The sequence below is a fragment of the Hyperolius riggenbachi genome, chromosome 3 (genome assembly GCF_040937935.1).
Source record: "Hyperolius riggenbachi isolate aHypRig1 chromosome 3, aHypRig1.pri, whole genome shotgun sequence".
Classification (NCBI taxonomy): domain Eukaryota; kingdom Metazoa; phylum Chordata; class Amphibia; order Anura; family Hyperoliidae; genus Hyperolius; species Hyperolius riggenbachi.
In genome coordinates, this window is record NC_090648.1 from 302,259,170 (window position 1) to 302,286,647 (window position 27,478).

The following is a 27,478-nucleotide window of genomic DNA, read 5'->3' on the forward strand; positions in this document are numbered from 1 at the left end:
CAGTAAAGCTGTTACTGAACAGCTTCTGTAACAAAAACGCCTGCAAAACCGCTCTGAAGTGCCGTTTTTCAGAGCGGTTTGCGTTTTTCCTATACTTAACATTGAGGCAGAAACGCACCCGCAATCCAAAAAATGCCTCACCCAGGCATTTTTCGTTTCTGCAAAACGCCTGCCGCTCTGGTGTGCACCACCCCATTGAGATACATTGACCAAGCAGATCCGCAGCCGCAAGCGGATCTGAAAACGCCCAAAAAGCCGCTCGGTGTGCACCAGCCCTTACTCTGTGTGTGTTTCATTGCCCGCCTTCCTCCCAATCTTCGGACATTCCCACCCAGCTCTGCAGTAGAAAGGGCATTGTGTCAGCATGAGAAATATTGGCCAGTCACAGAGGAACAGCGGTGTGGAAGGGGAAAATAGGAGGGAAAGAGACTTCAGCCAATCAGGCTGCATTAGTTATGTCTGAGGGTAAAGTAAATACCAAATAGGAACCAAAGAAACAGGGGAATGATGTTTTATGGAGAAAAAAAGTAAGAGTGATTTTTAATGTTTGGATTGCATGGTTAGCATCTTTAGTACTTCCTTATTATTTGTGTACCAGATAAAAATAAAGAATTGATTTTTGATTTTATGTCTGACAGCTACATGTTTGAAGCATGTTTGACTGGGTGTTCCCAGTACAATTTTTTTTAATATGAAAGGCTTTATAAAAATATTGTTTATGGATGTTCCTTTTATATATATTCTTGTTTTCCATGACATCTTTAAATACAGTCAGTGTTCAAGGCAGATTGCATGGAGGCTTACATTTTAATGATATCCCAATACGCACTTCTGTTAAAGGATACTGCAGCCGAAAGGCTGCAGAGAGATAAAACCTGCATTGTGTAGGTAAAGAAAAGTACAGTACATACTCACCGCTCCCCTCGCTCCCTGCCGTCGGGTCCCGCTCGTCAGCCACAGCTCCCGGTACTGGCCGACTCTCCTGACCCCTGACCCAGACATACTGCGCAGCACATGCGCAGTATGTCCTGTAATCTTCGCTTCTGGCGTCGCATCATGACGCCAGAAGTACGGACACTCCCCCGCCTCCTGCGTGTGTGCTCCAGCGGCTCCACTATAAAGCTAGCATGTAGCTTTATAGTGAAGCCGCTGGAGCGCACACGCAGGAGGCGGGGGAGTACGGACACTCCCCCGCCTCCTGCGTGTGTGCTCCAGCGGCTCCACTATAAAGCTAGCATGTAGCTTTATAGTGAAGCCGCTGGAGCGCACACGCAGGAGGCGGGGGAGTGTCCGTACTTCTGGCGTCATGATGCGACGCCAGAAGCGAAGATTACAGGACATACTGCGCATGTGCGGCGCAGTATGTCCGGGTCAGGGGTCAGGAGAGTCGGCCAGTACCGGGAGCTGTGGCTGACGAGCGGGACCCGACGGTAGGGAGCGAGGGGAGCGGTGAGTATGCACTTTTCTTTACCTACACAATGCAGGTTTTATCTCTCTGCAGCCTTTCGGCTGCAGTATCCTTTAAATTGATGAAATTGTCATGCCAAGTATTTTTTTTTTTTATTAGAAATCCAATAGCTACTGTATACTGTACCCAGTTTTGGCATGCATATTTCACTATAAATACTATTTAAAGCAAACTTTAACTGAAAATATACTAATTTACCTAAAAATCTTGCATTCTTATTTTCAATTTACCGTAATGGCTGCAAATAATGATTTTTGTTTCTTTCTTTTTTTTGTGTGCTTTTCAGCACTATCCTTGTTACCAGTGTTATAACTGTTTTGCCTTGATTTACTTTCCAGGAGTGCTGCCACTGAATTCATCTGCAATTCCACAGTTTCATTTCCATAGGTAAAGCTTTTAGAGCCAGTTCACACTGGACGGATCAAAAATTGATCTGCGTAAAAATGGATCCCTTTTTATGCCACGGTGAACTGGGCCTAAAGCTTTATTGATTCCTGCAATGAAAAGAATAAACAATGAACACAGTCAAATGTAAACTTTATGTAATCATGTTTATCTCATCATGTCACCTGTCAGTTCAAGCATGTTTTCAAGATTGAAATGCTGAATGTTAATGTATAATTACCTCAAATCTCTAAAATGATGTTGATAGGGAGCGTGAAGGCCGGACAGGTGAGTAGTTAGTGTACGCCGCTGGTGCTACTCTGCAGGGGCTCCGGGGAGCAGTATTAGATGGTGGAGACCTGGGGGGCCTGTCACTGTCTCTAAGCATTGTGCAAAGACACCATTGCACCCCCAACTCCATTCGACCACACATCTGTAATTTTTATTGATTTTGCCCTAAAGTCGATCAAAATTACAATTGGGCAGCTATTTTTAGACATTGATCTTCAGCAGATTTTACTACAGTGATAGAATCTTCCAGGGAAAGTTGCATATCATATGGGTTCCTTTAAGAGATAAGAGGTTGAAATTAGAGTTACTGGAAGTCAGCATGCCAACTATACCGTGGTATAATATGTCTTGCCTGATAGCAGAGAATAAAGAAGAGCTAGATTAGTTACCGGGTAAAATCTCCATGTGGACCTGTGTTATGCTGAAATGAGCAATATGGATTAACTGCCTGCATGGACAGCCACAGAACACTGTCTGCTGGTGAAGCTTCAGAGCAGGTTTGGGGACCACTGATCCAGGGGAAGGGAACTGTTTATGAGAAGTCTTAGATGCAGAAGTTGGAAGAGGTAATTAGATAGCTAGTGATGAATGTAATATGTTAATTATAATTATGCAAAATTTTACATAAAATGTTACGGTCATACGTAATCACGATTTGGAAATTCAATTGACTTTGTGTAATCCATTCTGTGTAATTTTGCGTAATTACACATAACTTTGTACCGACTTTAGTGGTTAATAAGAAAGCCCATGCATGCCCAAGCATTCACTCATTTTTGCTTATTTCATAGGTTCCACTTGTATATTATATTATATGATCCATTCTAATATTGCACTAATCATAGCATAGCACAGTTGCCATATCATTGTTGGACCTGGGTCCTTGCAATAAAGACATCTATCTTCCTCTAGTTGCAGTTATTAGTTCAGATGGATTGATTCGTTTCCAGCATGGAGGACATGTTAGGTTACCTCCACCATTTTTTGTGTAGTAGGTATGGTTGCTCTTGTTTTTAATGTTTTTAACTTTTGTACCTATTTTGATGCCAAATAAAATAGATTGAAAATATATGCAGTGCAACTGTTTTCTTGGTTTCTTATTCTACTATACAATAACAAAGCCCACACATGCTATCATGACCAAAATCGCTATGCATGTTAAGAGGAATAGTGGGAACCAGTCAAAAAGTATTTTTTTTTCAAAAAGAAAATCAATTTTAAAAATGCAAAAAAAATTTGGTTTTAACCTTGGAAAAATGCCACCAAATTATGTGCAATGCGAAATGATGGTTCCAAATTATATTAATCGTGATTTTTTCTGAGAATTTTTGGATTACGATTTTGCATCATATTTGCGAATTACGATGCAAAATCACAATTATGCAAAATTCTTGCTTATCACTAATGATAGCCAAATCTATAAAAATAGATGGAGAAGGGAAAGAGGTGTGAACTGAGCCCTGAGGTACTACATACAAAAAGAAAATCTATTGAATGTATCACTCTACAGCCTCTTATAATGCTCAAGGCAGTAAAAAATGATCTAATCATATTTTTGATCAATCAGGCCCAGAAGAGCTGCTGATGATCAGTGCAGACCAAGATTTTATGCTCATTCGATAAAAAATCAACAGTCTGCAGTGAACCTGTATGACAACCCAATGCATCAGTCTCTCTCTCTCTCTCTCTCTCTCTCTCTCCCCCCCACACACTTTCTATTCACATATTGCATTATTATACTCTTTAAATTCAGCCATATGTGGCTATTTACGTTAATAGTAAATTAACACAGCGCATTAAAATATTTGTGTGAAAGTTTAATTTACTGTCTGTCTAATTAATAGGGATAATTAGAGAATGTAAATAGTCACTGCTTGATATGTAAATAATAATTAAATTATCTTAAACAATTTAATTGCGGTAGAATTAAGGGGCCGTGAGACTCAGGGATGGCTATTTCACTACAGCTGTGAGCAATATGTTCCAGTGACTGAGCTTAACTCCCCGATGGCAATTAAAATGTTTAGACTATAATAATCTTGTCTGCTTCTATAATACCATCAAAACATTAAAATAAAATGCTAAAGTTTATCAAATAATAAGCTTAAGTCTAAAACTTAATAGAAAAATAAATCTCCATGGTGAAGGCTTTTCAAAATAACGTCTCTATGAGTGTGAAAGTAATTTGTAATTGTGGCAGACAATGTGAGCTTCCTGAAGAGGAAAACAGACACAAAACTTGCTTGCTTTCAAGTGAAATATAACCAACAATAAACTGATAGATCCATCGCTGAGTACGGTGGCTCATGAGAGGTATGGTGATAGCATATTGGTTCTGGTTATCACCATGGCCGGATTTGAAGCAAGGCCACAAAGGCCATGGACTAGGGCACCAGGAAGCAAAGGGCGGGCAGCGGGCTGGCACACTAAGGCAGTTAAACTGGCAAACATGTAAACCACAGCAGTCACAAACACAGTGCACAGCCGGCCTGCTTCCACAGGGGCAAGCAGTGGAGCACTGGTTCTGTGCTCCCCCCATCCAGTGCAGTGTTCCCCCCAAGCACAGCACAGAATGGGGAAGCACAGGACCAGTTAAGTACACAGGATGGGTGGAGCACAAGCTGAGAGCACAGGACCAGGAAAACAAACGGCACAGGGGGATTACACAGAATGAGTTTTGCACAGGACAGAGTGGTTGGGGGGAGGCGGGGTTGGTGACAGTAGGTCTTTGGCGGTAAAATGTCCAAATCCAGTCCTGGTTGTCAAAGTAGAACCTATTGCAGTTTCTCTGTGGTCTCTTTGGCATCTGACATAGATTGAAGGAGTGACAAGAGGAACAGTGGGATTGCTGACAGAGAAAACTCCTTGCAAAGAGGTGCCTTGATTTTTTTTTTTTTAACAATGATCTCTCTGTGAACATGCTAAGGTGCAAACACACACGTGCATCAATTGACACAAGCGCTCAAGGGACATTTGAGACAGGAACTGGTTCCGTGTAATATGTAAAACTTTAGAATACTAAAGATAAAATAAATAATTAGGAAAACATTATATACACAATAAAACAAACTAATAAAGCTGTGCATTTTCTTTTAACAGGCTATACTGTAGATAGTGGGAGGAAAAGTGGCTGCCTAATTGAAAAGTAAGTGTTTTATATAGTGTAAGCAATAATGTTTAATGATTGAATCACATTTTGTAACCAGGAACAATCTGTAAACTTGCATTTGTGACCTTTTAACAATGTGTTACTGGAGTAATCACATTATGGATTGTCCATCTGCTTTAAATTTCACTGTCAAAACCGTTGCTTCACCAATTAGCACCTCACTGTTATATTATTGTGGTTGAAGAGCTCAATGTTAAGGAGCTGAGATAATGGAAACTAAAGTTACTGTAAAGTGTTTATTTCTTTGTGATCTTGTTTGGAGTAATGGGCTCCAGTTAAACTGTGCAGTTTAACAGAGTCAGTACAGTATTTTTAGGGGTGATTTTCTAAAGGAAGTGGTCTTCAAGAATCTGCTTTCCTGTTGTATGGTTTTCAGCAGAACATTTTCATTGTTGCTCCAAAGTGCTCAAATAGGGAGGCGAGACTCTGCTAAAAAATATTCCAAGAGTGAATAGCATTTCCAATATTATGACCTTTTTTACTCATTACCAGTTATCTAAATGCTACACCTTTATTATCAGGGCCGGTTCAGATGGACGCTTGCATGGTGTTAAAAGAGGCGTTTTCATTGCAAGTCAAAAGCATCGTTTAAATAAATCTACCAAGCCAACAGGCTTTCAAAAAACAAAGTTGTATCTGCCGCGTCTCCGTGTCCCCCATGGGGGGAACGCAGATCACCACAGAAAGCCAGAAGAGCAGTCAAAAGCATTTGACCAAGACGCAGTGGGAAGCTCAGCAGTCGCCTGTGTGATCCAACCATAAATAGTACATTTGGTTTCAGTACTCTAAAGCTGCATACCCAACACGCGATTTTCCCAATGATTTTTCAGACGACTGTGATTTTTGAGTGATAAGCGATTGTTTCCACAATCTTGTGACGTTGGTACAGGCGCACGATCACGCTAAGCGGTGCATGCCAATTAGGACCGTCATTGCGGATTGGATCTTTAAGACCCCCCCCCGAACACTGCCCAAAGTACCGCAATCGCTTGAAGTCTCGTTCACACCTGTCACATAACGTCGTGTGATCTCGCTCTAACCCACCGGCAGAAGAGGGAACGAGGAGTGTTCATCTTCCTACATCGCCGCTGTTAATATTCTGCTATAAGTAACTGAATGCCAACCATCACCCATTATCCTTAAGAGAAGTAAACCTGCGCTTCTTGAATGTTCAACACATAAGTTAATAACAGGTTGGTAAGAGGTCCAAAGAAAAAATAATGCCATAAATTCATACTTTTCATTTTGGACAGTTATTGACCTGGGATAATTTTAAAATGCTATTTTATGTGCAAATACAATTAATTTGTATGAAGTTAACTAATAAGTTGGCGCTGTAGAGATACAGTCAGTGTATCTACTATACATCTCCTAGAAGGTTTAGAAAACATTTCTAACTCAAAGACATCCACCAGCATCTTGCCCAAAATAATTTCCTGACCTGCATGACAAGATGTTCTTAAGTACTTTTTCTACTGACAGTGCAGGTTAAATAGGCACTTGAGGTGTAAAGGTCATTTTATTGAAATGCTAAACGACTTTAGTGAATATACACAGTGACCAAAGTAAGGCTTTACTTACCATAATTAAATGGACAGAATGACAGTTCTTTAGAATAGGCAGGAATGGTGCTGCTACATATGGTACCTACCACCCTATTTTTAAATACACATTCAAATGATAATCAGCTTATGGGAAAATTCTTGATGAAAAAAACAGCAAAGCAATGACCATCTTTGTTTATTTTCAATCTCTCTCTCTCTCTCTCTCTCTCTCTCTCTCTCTCTCTCTCTATTTTGTAATATTAATATTTGAAACCGTGTTTACATTCTGTAATGTGGGTAGGAGTATCCTATCTCTCTTGTCTAGATAAAATGGATCTGCATCCTCTGTATCCTCCACAATGGTTGATTTACTGTGGTATGTAAACCATACTCCAGGCAATCATACCTCTGCTGACATCAAAGACCCAGATGAATAAAATGGATGCACAATAAATAAGTGACTAATAATAATTTCGATGTAATTAAAGTAAATGCTTTGTGCACTTGTATGATACTCAAAATCAACATAACACCCATTCAATCATGCACATTTAAAAAAGCTGTCTGTTTGTGCACTGGATCATGCCAATAGTAAGAATATTGGTAATGTTACCGATATTCTGCTATCACCTTCTCTAAACTATAACTCACACTAACCATCCCTTATTTATGCCTAACACTAACTTCACCCCTACCTACAGCTAACACTAACCCCCCATCTATGCCTAATACTAACCTCCCCCCTACCTACATGTAATGACTCATACACACGGGCTATGGCTGTCGCTGCAACCACGTGGCACGCGCGTGTTGCAGCGACAGGTCGCCCGTGTGTATGACGTGCGCGCCCCGAACCGTCGCCCGTCAGCTGTCGCCAGCCGATTGACGCGGCTAATCGCCTGCAACAGCTGTCGCCGCAACTGTCGCTAGTCCGCCGTGTGTATGCAGACTAGCGACAGCGACCCACACACAGTGAGCGGAGCTTCCGGCGGGGGGAGGGACCTTCGGCGACAGCTTTCACCGCATCTCTATCCCTCTGTGCGCCGTGTGTACGGCTGCAGCACAGAGGGACCTGGCACCGAGCTGTCGCGGTTTTTTTTTGTTTTTTTTTTGTGTCGCTTGCCTCCTTTTGTGGCTCGTGTGTATGAGGCTTAACACTAACCCCCCACCTTTTCCTAACACTAACCTCCCCCCCTACCTATGCCTAACACTAACCTCCCCCTACCCACGCCTAACACCAACCTCCCTCCTACCCAAGTCTAACGCTAACTTCCCCCCTACCTACACCTAACACTAACCTCCCCTATCTATGCCTAACACTAACGTCCCCCCTACCTATGCCTAACACTAACCTCCTCCCCTACCCAGGCCTAACACTAAACTCAATCACCTCTCCCCACCCATACCTAATACTAACTGGTAATGGACTTCATTAATCTGCCTACTTAAGCCCGGTGTCGAAATCTGGGGCTCAGCTTTATGATAGCCAGATCCTAGGTGCCGTTTACCGACCTCCACTGCTCTTTAAAATTTGACTACATGATATCTGAACTCCATGCGCCGTCACTATCTCCGCCAGTACATAGTAGCCGAACTCCACATGTCATCGCTTGCTTACCTCCGATGTTACCTAAAGTTCGGCTATATAATAGCCGTACTCCTGAAACTAAATTATAAGTGTGAGCTGCCAAAGCTGCCTATTACATTGTGCTGTTGTATAGTGGTGCCCAGTTTACCAGTTAGGACACGCATCCAAATTACCTGCTAAACCTTGGCAGCAATCTTGCGGCAATATTAAATAGGGATTTGTTACCCACTGTAGTTGTGGCTACAAGTAACAATTTACACTACTTGGGATCTCAGCTTAAAAACCCTCTTCATTCCTGCCACTACGTCCACCCTGTAAGGAACTAGGAACCAGATTCCATAGCTCTCTGCTCAGAATCATTGGCTTGTTTATATAACCAGTACAAACAAAATGTTTTGATTGTCCTTAAGGCCCCGTTCAAACTTGGGAGCTTTCCGGCAGCATTTAGTGCTTTGCTTATTGCCGGCGATCAGCAAGGTGCTGCGATACAAGTGATCCTATGGGATTACTCACAGCACTTGTGGCGTGATTGCTTTTTACGACAATAGCAAACGGGCTGCATGCAGCGTTTCCGGGCAATTGTGATACGATTCTTATTCCCTGAAATGAGATTCACAAAATGGAATTGTGGCGAAATCACAGAAAATTGCAATCACTAAGCGATTGTGATTGCGTTTTGCGATTCCCAGTGCGAACAGGGCTTAAAGTGACAGTGGTGAGCTCCTTAGAGTGGTTTCCTCTTACATTGGATTGGCATTTTTTTAATCTTTAGTAGATTTTTTTTTTCATTTGTTTGCACTGCAGACTACAGGATTTTGGAATGGCTGGATTTTTGGACATTTGATCAATCTGGAGTGCGCTTTCTTCTTTGTTGTTTATATTACCTTGGAAATGTGCAATAAATCAGTAAAACACTGTTTTCCATTCCAGTCCAGTCACCTCAAGCTTTTGAAACATGACAGGAATTGTTTGACATGCTCTGTAAGGTGCTGCAGAAAATGTTAGTACTCTATGAATGCATAACACAAGATAGTACACAGAGGAAAGTCAGTTCACTGATCAAAAAGCAGCACTGTACAATTATGCAGAACACTTCTGTATTAAGTTAGGATTTTCATGCCTACAAAGTGCAGCAAGAGTACACAAGCTTACACATATCTGTGCAGTTTGGACCCTTTGTATTACGCTGCAGTGCTGCACTGTGCTGTATGACTCTTACCACCTTTGTTTTACACAAAAGTTTATAAATTAAAGACTATTATGTGCAATGCATACTTTATGAGTTTGTATGCATTAAATATGAAAGTTAAAGCCCAACCCCAGAGAAAAAGAACAGTTTTATATAATGTAGAAAGTGAAATTAATAGAATATTATTCACTCTCAGTACCATTCTGCACTGCTTAGTGAACCCTCATATTGCCTTCCTAGAAAACCACTACAGTATATCTACATCCTCCGTGCCAGCTGTGCACGCATTGGGCATTGCTCCCGTGCCCACCTCTGGCACTATCTGGTGCAGCACTAAGTGGTGAAATGAAATATATGTTCCCTGAGCCAATAATATTGATTTTTACAATTAAAAATACTTTTATTTTCTCAGTTTACAGTGAAAAATACACACTGTAGCCAATTGGCGTAACAATAGCTCCTGCGAACTCTGCGATTGCAGGGGGCCCGGGGGCTTTGGGGGGGCCATTCTTCTTCCATCCCCATGCAAAGTATCGCAGGGAGCATTATATTTACCTGATTCCAGCACTGCGGATCTCCATACATCACAGCAGCACTCTCTGCTGCCCATCGCTTAGCTCCCAATTACATGACTGGCATCGGTCATGTGATAGGGAGCCAGTGATGGCAGCAGAGAGAGTGTGCTGTGATGCACGAAGGAGACCCACAGCACTGGAAGCAGGTAATATTACACTCGCTACCTGTTCCAGTTCTGCGGGTTTCCTCCGTGCATCACAACACACATTGGGTTAATTCACTATAACAGATAGCGTGCCTTAAAGAGAACCCGAGGTGTGTTTAAAGAATGTTATCTGCATACAGAGGCTGGATCTGCCTATACAGCCCAGCCTCTGTTGCTATCCCAAACCCCACTAAGGTCCCCCTGAACTCTGCAATCCCTCATAAATCACAGCCGTGCTGTGCGGCTGTGTTTACATCTGTAGTGTCAGTCTCAGCTGCTTCCCTGCCTCCTGCAGAACTCCGATCCCTGCCCCGTCCCTTCCCTCCAATCAGCAGGGAGGGAAGGGATGCAGTCGGGGACTGGAGTTCTGCAGGGGGCGGGGAGAGCAGCAGACTGACATTATAGAGATAAACACAGCCAGCTCTGACAAGCTGTTTGTCAGCAGCGTGGCTGTGATTTATAAGGGGTTGCAGAGTGCAGGGGGACCTTAGGGGGGTTTTGGATAGCAACAGAGGCTGGGCTGTATAGGCAGATCCTGCCTCTGTATGCAGATAATATTCTTCAAACCCACCTCGGGTTCTCTTTAACAGAGTTAATGTGCCTTATCAGAGTTAACATGCCTTATCAGAGTCAATGCATCTTATCAGAGTAGCGTAGTGAGCACTACAAACTTATGCCTGATAATTGGCAATGACAAGAGCTCCACTCATCCTGCCCTGAGCCCCTGCGGGTCCAATCACTTTAAAGGACATTATCCCCTTACTTTGATTGGCCCAGTAGGCTTTCTGTCACTTGACAGGAAACTTGACAGGCAGCCTATTGGGCCAATCAAAGTGCGGGGATAATGTCCTTTAAAGTGATAGGACTTTAGGGGCTCAGGGCAGGATGAGTGGAGCTCTCGTCATTGCCAATTAGCAGGCATAACTTTGTGGCGCTCGCTATGCTTCTCTGATATGGCGTGCTAACTCTGATAAGGCACGTTAACTCTGATAAAGCATGTTAACTCTGATAAGGCATGCTATTTGTTATAGTGAATCAACCCCACTGTCATAAGTGTGGATAAAGTTATTGTTAATTAAATAGGGACCTAGCTAAACTGTAAAAACAGCTCTGATCTATAAGGGGGAAACAAGGTCTGGATGCGAAGTGGTTAAATTACCTTCCTAATAGTGCACGCTACACATGCCATGCACACATACAGTATTCACCCTCCATACCACCATAAAGCTGAGTTATGCACTAATAACTAGCCAGATGGTCATTCTCCTCTTTAGACTGGAGGACTCAATATTCATGATTTCCCAGAGAATGTTTACATTTTGATTCATTGGGCCACCACAGTTTTCTGGTCTAGTAAAGGTAGCAATGTTTCTGTATAATGTTTAAATAGAATTGCTACTTACCATGGTAGAGTTTTACCTTGCGTTTGTAGATGCAGTCTGTATGCATGTTGGATTATTATGGCTCTGTACAAATTAACAAGCTGACACATCATTGCATTCCAGCGGTTCTGGAGGTGTGCTTAGCTTCTAAGGGCAACAATGGTTAATTTGCATATATTAAGCAGTGATGCACTAGCCACTAGGAGACATCTCGGAGCTCACTCCAACCTGAATTATCACAAATTCTTTCTGTTTTAAGAAAGCAAACTTTTGTTTTAGATGCAGTGACAATGGTTATGGAAAGGGATACTGAGCCTGAGTAGTGATTTCCACCACTTCAAAGTGCCATCCGAAAGCCCAGTGATCATGGCCATCTAATATTGGCTTCTGGGATTTCTTTGAATTCTTATTTTAATGATATTGTATACTGCATATGAATAAATGGCCAACAAGGCTTGTTTGGGCAGCACAGGGGTCCCAGGGCAAAGGTAACGTGCCCCCCTCCCCCCCAGCAAAGTCAGCCCCCGGGTCTCCGAGTCAGCTGCAGACAGCAAACTCCCCAGGTGGCCTCCCTCTCAACTGCTCCATGGGCCCCTGCATGATGTGTGGCTGCATTGTAATAACTCACCTGTCCTGGCACACTACTCCCTCTTTGCTTCTTCCTCATTGAGGCAGGTAGCAGGAATGGAGCATGGACAGAGCAGTGCCCCAGGACTGGTGAGTTTTTTATATGCAGCTACAGATCATGCAGGGGACCTATGGACTCAGGAGCAGTCAGGGGGAGATCACCTAGGGGGGTGTCCGGCAGTGCGGGGGCAGCAGTGGAAAGGGGCCCTGAGGCAATTGCCCCCCTTTGCCATACTGGCATCACTAGTCCTGGTGGCTAAATGCTTTTTAATGTTCCAAGATGTTATTTTTATTTTCTGTACTATTAATGAATTATTGGATGCTTTTTTGTAAACAAATCCAAATACTACTGTTCCTCTTCCAGTTAACCTCCTAAGTTGTAAGAGATAAAAAAAATAGCATTAGACAAAAAAGACAAATAACATTTATATTGCGCTTTTCTCCTTGCGGACTCAAAGCGCCAGAGCAGAGCAGCAGCCACTAGGGCGCGCTCTATTGGCAGTAGCAGTGTAAGGGAGACTTGCCAAAGGTCTCCTACTGAATTAGTGCTGGCTTACTGAACAGGCAGAGCCGAGATTCGAACCCTGGTCTCCCGTGTCAGAGGCAGAACCCTTAACAACTTCTCCACTGTTTGTCTTACATTTTTGGAAACATGCTGATGTCATTAAATTCAAAATAGTTATACATTTTTTTTATTAAACAATATAATGTATCGGTTTCAATATCAAATGTTATCCTTGTACTTTTTTTTTTATTTAATATGGGGGCAAAATGATTTGCAAGTTATCACATTCTGTCTGCATTTACAGTTTACTCCAGTTCTCAACTTTTTTTGTAAGCAAGTTTGCTAATCAAAGTAAGGTAATGGTAGACAAGAATAGCGCAGGGCAGGGCAAAGATTAAGCATTCTAATTACCGCCGGCAACGATGGGTCCGCGCGACCCTCCCGCTGGGCGGGCGTTCCAGCGACAGTAGTGCGTGTGTACAGTCTGTCAAGCAGTCTGATAAGGCTGTTTCTGAACGATCCACCAACAGCGCGTACACACGCACTACTGTCGGCTGAACGTCCGCCCATCGGGAGGGTCCGGCGGACCTGTCGTTGCCGGCGGTAGTGCGTGTGTATGCATCTTAAGGGTCTACTATTCTAGTAATGTATGGGCAGATCGACTAAGAGACAGATCTCTCTCTGTTCGAATCTGATCAGACACTGTAGGCCGATTCCTGATCAATTTCAGCATGAAATCTCTCAGGAATAGACCTAGTGAGCCGTGACAGTGCATCCGCCACCTCGCTGCTGCCCCCTCAAATATTAATACCCCCCCCCCCCCATGCCCATGCATTAAAATTTTACCTGTTCCTGCTGCCATTAGTGTCCAGCTGCTTCTGCTTCCCCATTCGCTCCCCATGTGGCTGGCGCATATAGCATATGGCGGGTGTGTGATATCACATACGCACAATGTGCTATACGCGGAAGCCACGTGGTATGTGAATAGGGAAGCAGGAGCAGCTGAACACTTACTGCAGCTAGACAAGTAAGAGATTTTAAAGGGCACCTTAACATTTGGAGGGCAAATCCTTCAGGTTTGTCAGTCATCGTAATATCACACGCCATTACCGCCATGCACACAATCTACCACAATGGCCCGAGATTTTCCAGCTTGCTCTATTAATACATTTGACCTTGAAAGGGCATGCTTGCTGCTGCACTAATTTTCATCCAATTCGATAAAATTATCAAATTGAATGGTCGATCAGGCAGCAAAATGATAGATATATAGACATTTAAGGGCATTACCTCTGAGATAGAAGACCAGGGTTCAAATCCTGGCTGAAGCAGTACCTATTTAGTAAGGTCCTTGGGCAAGACTCCCTGACACTGTAGGGTGGTCTATTGAGTACGCCCTTAGTGGCTGCAGCGTTCAAGCATTTTGAGTCTGACAGAAGAAAAGCGATATACAAATGTTAGCATTATTATATTAATAATAATCATAATAATATTAATATCAGACTAGTGTAACTTTCTCCAAATATGACTCCAAATGAGAAATAATGACCTCTTAATTATTATTATTATTATCATTGATCATGCAAATGTAATAAGGAGTCAGGAACTTCAGCAAGTCCCCTCCTGGTAGCCAGTGGAACTCTGTGAAGTCCAGTACTGAAAGGCAATGGGCCAGATTTATCAAAGCATTCCCTACAGTTTTTTCTTCTTAAACAGTTCTAACCAGAAGGGGGAACAGTTCTGCATGATAATAAGAAACGTCTTAAATCCTACTTAATAGTAGGAGTTTAGTATGAATTTCTAGAACTGCACTACCGTTAAGAAAAGTGCAAATCCATCCCTAAACCGATGCAGATTAAGTAGTGCTTAATAGCACTTCTACACAGCTTGTGCAGTGCAGGCTAGACAGTAGACATGATTTGTGAAGTGCTTCTTCCCTTGCTGAATCCTATGAATCTGTTCTGTGCTTAACTCTTCCAGTGCTGTGCATTGATGCAATATAGAAAATGTATTGGTTACCTCAGCAACAGCAATTTCCCTCACATACTGCACTGTCTGAGAAATCTTCCTAACTCCTCCTATTTTTAGATAAGTTTACTAATGATTTCTTAAGGTGTCTGACACAGTTCTGCATGGATTTCTAAAAACCTACCAATATTTTGTCTCAGACACTCTTGATAAATGTCTACCAGTGCCTCCAGCAGGTGAAACAAGAAACAGACAGTTTTTAACAGGAAATGAGAAATTATTAATATCATTCAGTATTTATATAGCGTCGACATCTTCCACAGCTCTGTACAGAATATAGTCTGAGGAGCTCACAATCTAATCCCTACCATAGTTATATGTCTATATCATGTAGTGTATGTATCGTAGACTAGGGCCAATTGAGGTGGAAGCCAGTTAACGTATCTGTATGTTTTTGGGATGTGGGAGGAAACTGGGGTGCCCAGAGGAAACCCACACAGTCACAGGGAGAACATACAAACTCTGTGCAGATAGCGCCCTGGCTCGGATTGGAATCAGGGACCCAGCGCTGCAAGGCAAGAGTGCTAACCACTACACCACTATGCTGCCCATATTATGCATTTCTATAGCAAAAAAAAAAAAAAAATTAGTTTCTTCCCACGAAAGAAAGAGATTATAGTCAGGCGAACGGTAAAGGCTGGGAATCCTGTCTTCCATCATTGCTCATAAACTGAGTTCTCTACCACTTTATGTGACTGAAAAAGGAAGACTGAAAAAGATTAGTGAGATGGATTCTGCCCATGGTTCACATGGAGTTCAAAACTCACTTTCCATATGATGTAAATAAGCTTAAATTCTCCACAGTCCACTGAAACTACCAGCCAGTTAAACAGTTGCAAAATAGTGCAATCATTTCAAATTAAAAACCAAAACCCAGCAGGCCTGCAAAGTGATTAGCATTCTCACCATGCAGCTCCAGAGTCCTGGGTGTGACTCTCACCAGGGACACTTCATTGTGTTTGTACCTTCTATCTTTGTTCATGTGGGTTTCTTTTTGTACTTTGGTTTCCTCTCACAGCCAAAGTAGGTTAAACTGAGATCTCTTCACAATGGCATTCATATGTATATGTAGGGACCTCAGTAGGATTTTAGTATTAGGGGGAGGTTTGGGTCTGCAGGACTTCAGAAATCAGGGCCAGGACACTACACGATCTTCTAAAAAAATTTGCATATTTTGATAAAGTTCATTATTTTCTGTTATGTACTGATAAACATTAGACTTTCATATATTTTAGATTCAAAAACACACAACTGAAGTAGTTCAAGCCTCTTTTTTGTTTTAAAAACACTTTTCTTTTATTGGTCAGATGAAATATGCTAATTTTTTGAGATAGGAAATTTGGGTTTTCATGAGCTGTATGCCAAAATCATCAATGTTAAAACAATAAAAGGCTTGAACTACTTCAGTTGTGTGTATTTGAATCTAAAATATATGAAAATCTAATGTTTATCAGTACATTACAGAAAATAATGAACTTTATCACAATATGCTAATTTTTGGAGAAGATCCTGTATGTGCATGGAGTCTGTTTTCCTCCTATGTCCCCAAAAATGTACTGATAAGTTAATTCGCTCTATCCCCAATAAATGCCTTAAAACTATATTAGGGGCACTAGACTATGACTATGGCAGCAATTCCCACATTGCTTACTGCCACTATACTTATAATGTCCTTAACTTGTAATATTCACACTGTCTTTGCTTGTATTGTTTGTGTTTGTGTTTGTTAAGCAACTGCCAAGACAAATTCCTTGTAGGTGCAAACTTACTTGGCGAAAAATAAATTGATTCTGATTCTGATTTTTCGCCGTATAAGACGCACTTTTTCTCCCCAAAAAATCGGGGGGAAAAGTCCCTGCGTCTTATACGGCAAAGGCAGGGTATTCCCGACTTATAAACGCCCGCCGATACGAACCGCGACCTGCTGCCATGTCGGGAATTCCCTGCCTATGTGGCGGCACCCGATGTATGCCTCTGCCCGCTCCCCATGCCTGTAATGTGTCCGGCGTGTGTAATATGTTCCCTCCCGCTGTGTGGCTGATCTCTGCGTGCCCCCGCTAGTGTATAATATGCCCGCTCCCCCGCCTGCCTTATCTCCCTCCCCCATGTGGTTGCTGGCCCCCCCGGGTGTTAATCTGCAGCGGCTTACCTCTCCGCCATGCCCGCGAGGATTGGAGACCTCCTTCACAGCCACGCATCTCGCTCTAGTGATCGGCATGTGGTGATTGCGTCATTGTCACATGCCGATCACTTGAGCGAGATGCGCAGCTGTGAAGGAGGTCTCCAATCCTCGCAGGCAAGGCGGAGAGGTAAGCCGCTGCAGATTAACATCCGGGGGGGCCAGCAACCACATGGGGGAGGGAGATAAGGCAGGCGGGGGAGCGGGTATATTAAACACTAGCGGGGGCACGCAGCGATCAGCCACACAGCGGGAGGGAACTTATTACACACGCCGGACACATTACAGGCATGGGGAGCGGGCAGAGGCAACGGTCGGGTGCCGCCACAATTTACACACATGCGGGGGACACAGGCACATGGGGCAGGCATGAGGGACACATAGAGGACACGGCAGGCATGGGTGACACAGGGGACACATGGGGGACAAAGGCACATGGGGCAGGCATGAGGGACACACAGAGTACACATGGGACATGCATGGTTGCCACAGAGGACACATGGGACAGGTATGGGTGACACAGAGAACACATAGGGCAAGCATATAGGGCAGGCATGGGTGACACAGGGCACATGGAGCATGTATGAGGGACACACAGATGACACATGGGGTATGCATGGGTGACACAGAGAACACATGGGGCATGCATGGGTGACACATGGGGCAGGTATGGGGGACACATAGGGCAGGCATGGGGGACACATGGGGCATGTATGAGGGACACAGAGGACACATGGGGCAGGTATTCAGGACATAGAGGACACATGGGGAGACAATGGGACACAGGAGGACAACATTTGAGGGGTAACATGTACAAGACTCTCCTGGAATATAGACGCACCAGGTTTAGTATATATAATTTTTTTCTCTGGTTTTTGCCCTCTAAACCTGGGTGCGTCTTATATGCCGGAGCGTCTTATACGGCGTGAAATACGGTAGATTGTGAGCTTCTTTAATGACAGTGAGTGACATGACTGTGGACTCTGTAAACCACTGCGGACGATGCCAGCACTATATAAATACTAAATAATAAAAAAACATAGTCATACTCTATGTCCTTATTGCAGTTAAAGGCAGTTTGGGTAAGTCAGTTAATCTACATATCTGTTTTCAGGATGTGGGAAAAAATAGGGTACCCAGAGGATCTATTAATATTGATTTATAAAGCATCAACATATTCTTTGGCATTATACAAAGTAAGAAACAAACTAAATGGATAGGTTAAATAGCGAAGTAAGTATAGTCATGAAGGATGAGGATAGCTGCGGAATGAGATGGAAGGGAATAGGATCCAAAGAGCAGGTGCTTAGATGGGATTTAGAGATAAGAGAGGTACAGACTAACCAGCAAGCTCATGGTGAAGCAGAACTTATTGGAGTGTGTAAGGGGCTACAATGGTCCTAAAAGCCCCCTTACTAAAATGCTATGGAAAACAAAAGTTTGCTTTCGGAGAGAGAATGTTCAGAGAGTGGAGAGAACGCAGATAGAAAGTAATCAATGATAGGGATGGAGATGGAATTTGAGGGCTGCATGGAAAAAGCACTTCATATTTTTTCAATTTTATCAATGAAGTATGTTGCAAATTATTCAGCTAATGAGCATGAAGGAGGAGGGGAACAGTGAAGGGAGTTAAAAGTCCCGAATAAGCTCTTTGGGTTGTGGAAGTGGGAGGATATTAGTGAAGAAAAATAGGACTGTTTTGCCGCAGTGAGAGCATTTCTAAAGCTTGCATGAAATGAATTTTTGTGATCAGAACTGTCTATTCCTGTACACGCACATTGATTTTCCAGTTCGAATCCTTGCAGATTCTATCACTCTGATCGACTCTGATGGGAATGGAATCCTCCAAAAGGTCAGATCGTTCAAATTTCAATTGAGTTTTGACCAAAAATCGATCAAAAGTATAAATCGTAAAGTACACAAAACCTGGGTTGATCGTGGGTGGAAAAGGAACATGGCAGATCAACAGCCCATAGAGTATACTGCATCATAATGTACAATGCTGCTGTTTGATCAATATTTAATAGAGTCCTTGCTGGAATCTATTGAAAATTGATGTAGGAATTGATCCATATCAGAAAGGAATAAATCTTTTTGGAACACTAGGTGGCCAGCTTAAGGTCCTTTATATTTGTTTAATCACGGAGTATGTTTAAATTACTCTGCCCATATCACCAGGAATGATGCGTGTACACAGTGCTGAGGTCTGATTATCTAAAGAATATAGGTAATCAGACCTCAGCACTATATACACTTAGTGGTTAAAGTGTACCTGAGACATTGAATGCAAAAGGATTTATAATTATCTGGGGCTCCTGCCCCCTGTAGACCATAAGCTCCCTTGCTGTCCTCACTGTCCCCTCTGTTCCCCTCCAATCAGCCCAGTAAATTCCTCAACTGAGCCAGTCGGGGACTACTGCGCATGAGTGGTCCTGGCCATGGGAGTGTAATCGGGAGAGCACACAGCTGGGGCCGTGTATACGCAATGGCCAGCAATCCAGTTGGATGCCAGACTCCACAGTGGCAAAACGGAGGGAGCTAATGGACTACAGTGGGCTGAAGGAAGCCCCAACTAAGTATAATCTTTTTGCTTTCAGTGTCTCCGATTTCCTTTAAACAGACCACTGGTGGACATAGGCCTGTGCAGACCGTGCAGCCGCACAGGGACCCCATGCCCTCTAGGGCCCATGCAGCTGCACCACAGTTAGGGCATGATTATCCTGTAGGCTCTTCTCTGTGTATTTTTTTCTGAACCCCAGAAGGAACAGTGACAACTGCTTGTGGCCCAGTCATACACAAGTATGAAATGTGTGTTACATTAACACAGTGCCTACAGAATGTAACCTAGATTCATGTACTTTTATGTTATCAACATTATTTGGATCCAACCATAATCTGTTATGATTATGGCCACTCACATGGGGCCCCTTCATTTTTTCTGCACAGGGGCCCACTGTTGGCTACTGAAACAGACTATAAAGACCCATTATTATAACTTTATATAATGACATCCTTCACAGTAACAGGCAGTTAGGTTGTTGGCAAAATGTATGAGATACTGACAACAAAAACCATTGGATCATGGAAATAAAAACTTTTCAGAACTTGTTACACACTTTTAATCAACACTATTAAAAAGGATGTGGCTTGAGCCCAGTCCAAGAGACCTTTGTGCTGAATTATATGTTATTCAAAACTTTTCAAATTCTACCATTGATTGATTCTGGTGTTCTTCATTTCTGTGGCGATATCGCTGGGCAGTGGGCACCAATACCTCCCATAATGTACACCTAAAAAATGGTATACACTACTTGTCTTGCAGCCTGCCAGTGATAAACAGTGCCTGCCCAGAACCGAGACTAAGCGCCTGTCCACAAGAGTCTACACCCTTCTTCTAAATATATTGTCTGTACAAAAAAATATACTGTGATGCCATTATGATGCCACACCCCTAGGCAGCTATGTGTGTAGGACCAGACCTGGAAGGGGTGTATTGACATATGCTCCTTCCTCAGAGTCCCTGTAAGAGATGCATGTATTGAAAGGTGCTATACCTCAGGGGAGGCCAGACACCATGCATTGGTGGCAAGTCAGGTCATGTATGTTTTATCTTATGGGGATACATTATAACAGGGCTGATACCAAGTGATTTTTTTTTAAAGTGAACCCGAGCCAAAGCGCGAGTCAAAAAGGAAATACTTACCTAAGAAGAAAGAAGCTTCTGGATCCTACAGAGTAGACCTCCCCAACCCTGTCATCAAGGCCCACTAACAGTGCATGTTTTGTGGAAATCCTCAGAGGTAGTCAATCAGCACTGCTAAGACACTAATTACCCCATCTGTGACTGTTTGAGGTCTTCTGCAAAACATACACTGTTGGTGAGCCTTGAGGACAGTATTGTGGAACACTGCAGAGGCTTTTCGGGTCCTCCTTGCTCCTGACGCCGGCCGCTGGGACCAGCCAGCTGATTAAGGCCACACTCCTCTTCAAACACAAGCACCGCCATGCTGCTCTTGCGGAAGAAAGGCCACGCCTGCGCAGTAGGCTTCCCTTTTTTTTGGTAAGTATTTCCTGTTTGACCCGGACTTCGGCTTTGGGTCAGGTACACTTTAATCAAGGTGAAAAATCACTTTAAAGTTATTGGGTGTTTATTTTTCTCTAGTGCCTCTATTTTGCAGTAAAATAAGAATCAGGGAAGTTGAGTGATAAATTGACTTTTGTAAGTCGATAAACACTGGATAATTTGTATTTGCGTAATAAGATAATGGCAAAGATAATTGGCATACACCTCCTCATTGTTTCAAGACAGAAGACCGATTTTCACTTCCTTAGAAGCAACAATGGCTGGAAATGAAGCATAATAGGAAGACATCACTGGAAAACTATGTCACACCTGATGTTAAATAAAAGCACAGACACTGCTAATGGGATTCTATTGTTCAGGTGTCATATTCATTTATACAAAAGAGTGAAACACTAGTCAGAGCTATAAGCCTCAAGTAGGAATAAACTCACCTTCTTTTTGTGCGATTAAGTAAACATTTGAGGAAATCTTGGCTGATTAAGCAGACGTGTTAGCACTATAAAAATATTAAGCTAGCATTAAGCCAAAATAGTTCTGCAGACTCGCACAAATGTTAAAAGAACTACTTTCAACCTGGGTGGTCCTGTCGCTTCACTGAACTGGTTATGTATGATTTTAGCTGTTGTGGTTTAATCTGAAAAAAAAAGATATTTGTTTTAATCTGAGGGTTCTATTTGTATTACAGTCTATATATCATACCCCGTTGTAGATGTCCACGTTAAATTGCTGGATTGTTGTAACACAGATGTGTATATGATGCATTTAAAGCCAAATTATTTTCACCACAGATGCAACTGTAAGGTCCGGGAATGAGATATGTAATAAAGCTGCTGCATTAGCAACACACATTTTCTTGAACTGCAGGAAAATAAAGAACTACGGTATTCCGTGTAGATCAATCAAAGGCAGAGCTGCTGCTGGAATGCCTGGGTGGATTTGCAAAGCCTGCACCTTGGGCCTTGATCTCCAGGGGTCTCTTACCATAAACTTCTTTGGATAGCATTCTTTGTAGTAAAAGATTAAAAATGCCTACTGAAGAAATCACTGGGGCCGACATTTTCAAGAATCAAAGTGTTTCTGGTTATGTACAAATGAATTAAGAAATCTGTGAACAGAAAGGGATGAAGCTATGTACCCACGTCACAATTTTCCCGACGACCTGCAGTTTTTTTTAGAGCCAAGAGGTCATTTCCATGATATCGTGACGTGGGTACAGACGCACGATCACACTAATGTCGATTAGTGTCGCACAGCAATAACAACCATCACAACGGATCAGATCTTTAAGATTGCGATTGCTTGAAGTCTCGTTTGCGCCCGCTGTGTAAGTCACATGACGTTGTGCATACCCACCGGCAGGAAGAGGCGTCACTGAACAACGGTCATCAAGGGGATATTGCTGGACCTGTTGGGTGGTGAGTACATAGCTTAAGAGATACTAAGGTGGGACTTATAATTCAAGACAACAATATGTGCAGTTTACATACTACACTTATACCAATGACACACATGTTATGCTTGATTATTGTGACATCTTCCTTAAAGGGAACCTAAACTGAGAAGGATATGGATTTTTCCTTTTAAAATAATACCAGTTGCCTGAATCGCCTGCTGATCCTGTGTCTCTAATACTTTTAGCCACAGCCCCTGAACAAGCATGCAGATCAGGTGCTCTGACTGAAGTCAGACTGGATTAGCTGCATGCTTGTTTCAGGGTGTGATTCAGCCACTATTGCAGCCACAGAGATCAGCTGGACTGCCAGGCAACTGGTATTGTTTAACAGGAAACATCCATATCACTCTCAGTTAAGGTTCCCTTTAAAGGAATCCAAGAACATAGTTATCAGAATGTATAATACAAACTCCCCTAAGGGTGATTCGTACATGGAATGTACCATGGCAAGGGGGGGGGGGGCATTACTTAGCGGTGGAGGGCTGCTCCCTAGCCCCCTAATCTTTATTTTGGCATCCATGTTCTCCAAGGGGCCCACACTGCACGCTGGGAAATGTAATCCGTTGATGTGAGTACACCTCCCAGCCAGAAGATGTACTCTCAATAAGGACTACCGCTTCAGCATACAGTGTGGCACCTGCAGGTCTCCCTGGAGAAGATTGATGCCAGCATAAAGACGGGGGGCTAGAGAGTAGCCTCCTGAAGGTAAGCCAGCCAGTCCCCCCCTTACCATAGCACATTCCATTTATGAACCTCCCTTAGGAAGCAATTAGTTTTATATATTTTGATAAATAGTTGTTTGGATTCCTTTAAGCCTCATACACAGAAATTGTTTGAAAATCTTGCATCTGTACAGGGGTCCCATTAGGGTGCTAAGTGCCTTAGTGCATTGTTGTTGTGCTTACCTCACTTGTTTGAAGCCGCCCTATTATGTGTGGCCCTCTTGTCCCTCCTCCCCTTGCCATAGAAACAGTAGATACTACTCGCATCACAGTTTGTTTGCAGTTTGGTTGTGGTCGCAACCTCTGCACCCTCTATTGCTACGCCACTGGTCTCCACAAGAAGTTACACCATATAGCACGGCTGAAGAGAGCAGTGAAGAGGACATGTCACTCACTCTGCTGACAGGTAATGTATGCCACTTCCATTGTCACGCTCTGCATGAGACCCCCCCCCCCCCCACGACCCTCGCCACTAATGCTACGCTACTGGTGACATCGTCCTCTCTTGTTACCTGCATGGGGGTCACTATCCATTCTATTGTTGCAACAGTCAAGAAAGGTGATAATGAGAGTGTGTAATAGGAGATTGGTGACCCCTGGAACCCAGCAGATACGTTTATTAAATTAGAGGCAAAGACTCTGTACATCATGCTCAAAAAATTTACTTCAACCACTTCCCGACCGCTGTATATACAATTGGCGGCCGGGAAGTGGACCCCGCAAGGACCGCCGTATAGACAAATGGCGGCGGTTCTTTTACGGGCATGGGCGGCGCGATCGCGTCATTCGTGACGCGATCAGCCGGCCAGGACTGGCTCCGCCCACCTCGCGCTGTAACCAGCCGGCCGTTTGGAAGCGACGGCGGGTTACTAGCACCCGGATCGCCGCATACAAAGTGTATAATACACTTTGTATTGTATACAAAGTGTATTATACAGGCTGCCTCCTGCCCTGGTGGTCCCAGTGTCCGAGGGACCACCAGGGCAGGCTGCAGCCACCCTATGTCGCACCCAAGCACACTGATTTCCCCCCCCCCTGCCCCCTGATCACCCACAGCACCCCTCAGACCCCCCCCCTGCCCACCCCCCAGACCCCTGTTTGCACCCAATCACCCCCTTAATCACCCATCAATCACTCCCTGTCACTATCTGTCAACGCAATTTTTTTTATGCTCTAAACTGCCCCCTGCTCCCTCCTGATCACCCCCCCCACCCCTCAGACTCTCCCCAGACCCCCCCCCCTGTGTACTGTATGCATCTATCCCCCTGATCACCTGTCAATCACCCATCAATCACCCATCAATCACCCCCTGTCACTGCCACCCATCAATCAGCCCCTAACCTGCCCCTTGCGGGCAATCTGATCACCCACCCACATCAATAGATCGCCCGCAGATCCGACGCCAGATCACCTCCCAAGTGCAGTGTTTACATCTGTTCTCTACCCTAAACACCCACTAATTACCCATCAATCACCCACTGTCACTGCTACCTATCAGATTAGACCCCTATCTGCCCCTAGGGCACTCAATCACCCGCCCACACCCTCAGAACGCCCTCAGACCCCAGCCCTGATCACCTCGCCAGTGCATTGCTTGCATCTATTCCCCCCTCTAATCACACCTTGAGACACCCATCAATCACCTCCTGTCACCCCCTAGCACACCTACCCATCAGATCAGGCCCTAATTTGCCCCGTGTGGGCTCCTGATCACACGGCCAAACCCTCAGATCCCCCTCAGACCCCCTTCCGATCACCTCCCCAGTGCATTGATTGCATCTATTTTCCCCTCTAACCACCCCCTGAGACACCCATCTATCACCTCCTGTCACCCCCCTAGCACTCCTATCCATCAGATCAGGCCCAATACAACCTGTCATCTAAAAGGCCACCCTGATTATGACCGGTTCCACAAAATTCGCCCCCTCATAGACCACCTGACATCAAAATTTGCAGATGCTTATACCCCTGAACAGTCATTTTGAGACATTTGGTTTCCAGACTACTCACGGTTTTGGGCCCGTAAAATGCCAGGGCGGTATAGGAACCCCACAAGTGACCCCATTTTAGAAAAAAGACACGCCAAGGTATTCTGTTAGGTGTATGACAAGTACATAGAAGATTTTATTTTTTGTCAAAAGTTAGCAGAAATTGATTTTTATTGTTTTTTTTCACAAAGTGTCATTTTTAACTAACTTGTGACAAAAAATAAAATCTTCTATGAATTCGCCATACACCTAACGGAATACCTTGGGGTGTCTTATTTCTAAAATGGGGTCACTTGTGGGGTCCCTATACTGCCCTGGCATTTTAGGGGCCCTAAACCGTGAGGAGTAGTCGAGAAAACAAATGCCTCAAAATGACCTGTGAATAGGACGTTGGGCCCCTTAGCGCACCTAGGCTGCAAAAAAGTGTCACACATGTGGTACCGCCGTACTCAGGAAAAGTAGTATAATGTGTTTTGGGGTGTATTTTTACACATACCCATGCTGGGTGGGAGAAATCTCTCTGTAAATGGACAATTGTGTGTAAAAAAAATCAAACAATTGTCATTTACAGAGATATTTCTCCCACCTACTTCTCCTGAGTACAGCGGTACCACATATGTGGCACTTTTTTACACCCTAAGTACGCTAAGGGGCCCAAAGTCCAATGAGTACCTTTAGGATTTCACAGGTCATTTTGCGACATTTAATTTCAAGACTACTCCTCACGGTTTAGGGCCCCTAAAATGCCAGGGCAGTATAGGAACCCCACAAATTACCCCATTCTAGAAAGAAGACACCCAAAGGTATTCCGTTAGGAGTATGGTGAGTTCATAGAAGATTTTATTTTTTGTCACAAGTTAGCGGAAAATGACACTTTGTGAAAAAAATAATTAAAATCAATTTCCGCTAACTTGTGACAAAAAAATAAAATCTTCTATGAACTCACCATACTCCAAACGGAATACCTTGGGGTGTCTTCTTTCTAAAATGGGGTCATTAGTGGGGTTCCTATACTGCCCTGGCATTTTAGGGGCCCTAAACCGTGAGGAGTAGTCTTGAAACAAAAATGACCTGTGAAATCCTAAAGGTACTCATTGGACTTTGGGCCCCTTAGGGCAGTTAGGGTGCAAAAAAGTGCCACAAATGTGGTATTGCCGTACTCAGGAGAAGTAGTATAATGTGTTTTGGGGTGTATTTTTACACATACCCATGCTGAGTGGGAGAAATATCTCTGTAAATGGACAATTGAGTGTAAAAAAAAATCAAACAATTGTCATTTACAGAGATATTTCTCCCACCCAGCATGGGTATGTGTAAAAATACACCCCAAAACACATTATACTACTTCTGGTGAGTACGGCAATACCACATGTGTGGCACTCTTTTGCAGCCTAACTGCGCTAAGGGGCTCAAAGTCCAATGAGCACCTTTAGGCTTTACAGGGGTGCTTACAATTTAGCACCCCCCAAAATGTCAGGACAGTGAACATACCCCACAAATGACCCCATTTTGGAAAGTAGACACTTCAAGGTATTCAGAGAGGGGCATGGTGAGTCCGTGGCAGATTTCATTTTATTTGTCGCAAGTTAGAAGAAATGGAAACTTTTTTTTTTGTCACAAAGTGTCATTTTTCGCTTACTTGTGACAAAAAATAATATCTTCTATGAACTCACTATGCCTCTCAGTGAATACTTTGGGATGTCTTCTTTCCAAAATGGGGTCATTTGGGGGGTATTTATACTATCCTGGAATTCTAGCCCCTCATGAAACATGTCAGGTGTTCAGAAAAGTCAGAGATGTTGGAAAATGGGAAAATTCACTTTTTGCACCATAGTTTGTAAACGCTATAACTTTTACCCAAACCAATAAATATAGGCTGAATGTTTTTTTTTTTTATCAAAAACATGTTTTTCCACATTTTTTGTGCTGCATGTATACAGAAATTTTACTTTATTTGAAAAATGTCAGCACAGAAAGTTAAAAAAATCATTTTTTTGACAAAATTCATGTCTTTTTTGATGAATATAATAAAAAGTAAAAATCGCAGCAGCAATCAAATAGCACCAAAAGAAAGCTGTATTAGTGACAAGAAAAGGAGGCAAAATTCATTTAGGTGGTAGGTTGTATGAGCGAGCAATAAACCGTGAAAGCTGCAG

At 43.3% G+C, this 27,478-nt stretch overlaps 1 long non-coding RNA gene across 1 annotated transcript in view; it reads left to right on the forward strand.

The window, feature by feature from the left end:
- LOC137563738 (uncharacterized) overlaps positions 1 to 27,478 on the forward strand; it is an 89,520-nt gene that overhangs the window by 53,517 nt on the left and 8,525 nt on the right. Inside the window, exon 2 of the long non-coding RNA XR_011030422.1 lies at positions 5,243 to 5,288. This is a non-coding gene — a long non-coding RNA (uncharacterized lncRNA). The remainder of the gene's footprint in view (positions 1 to 5,242; positions 5,289 to 27,478) is intronic.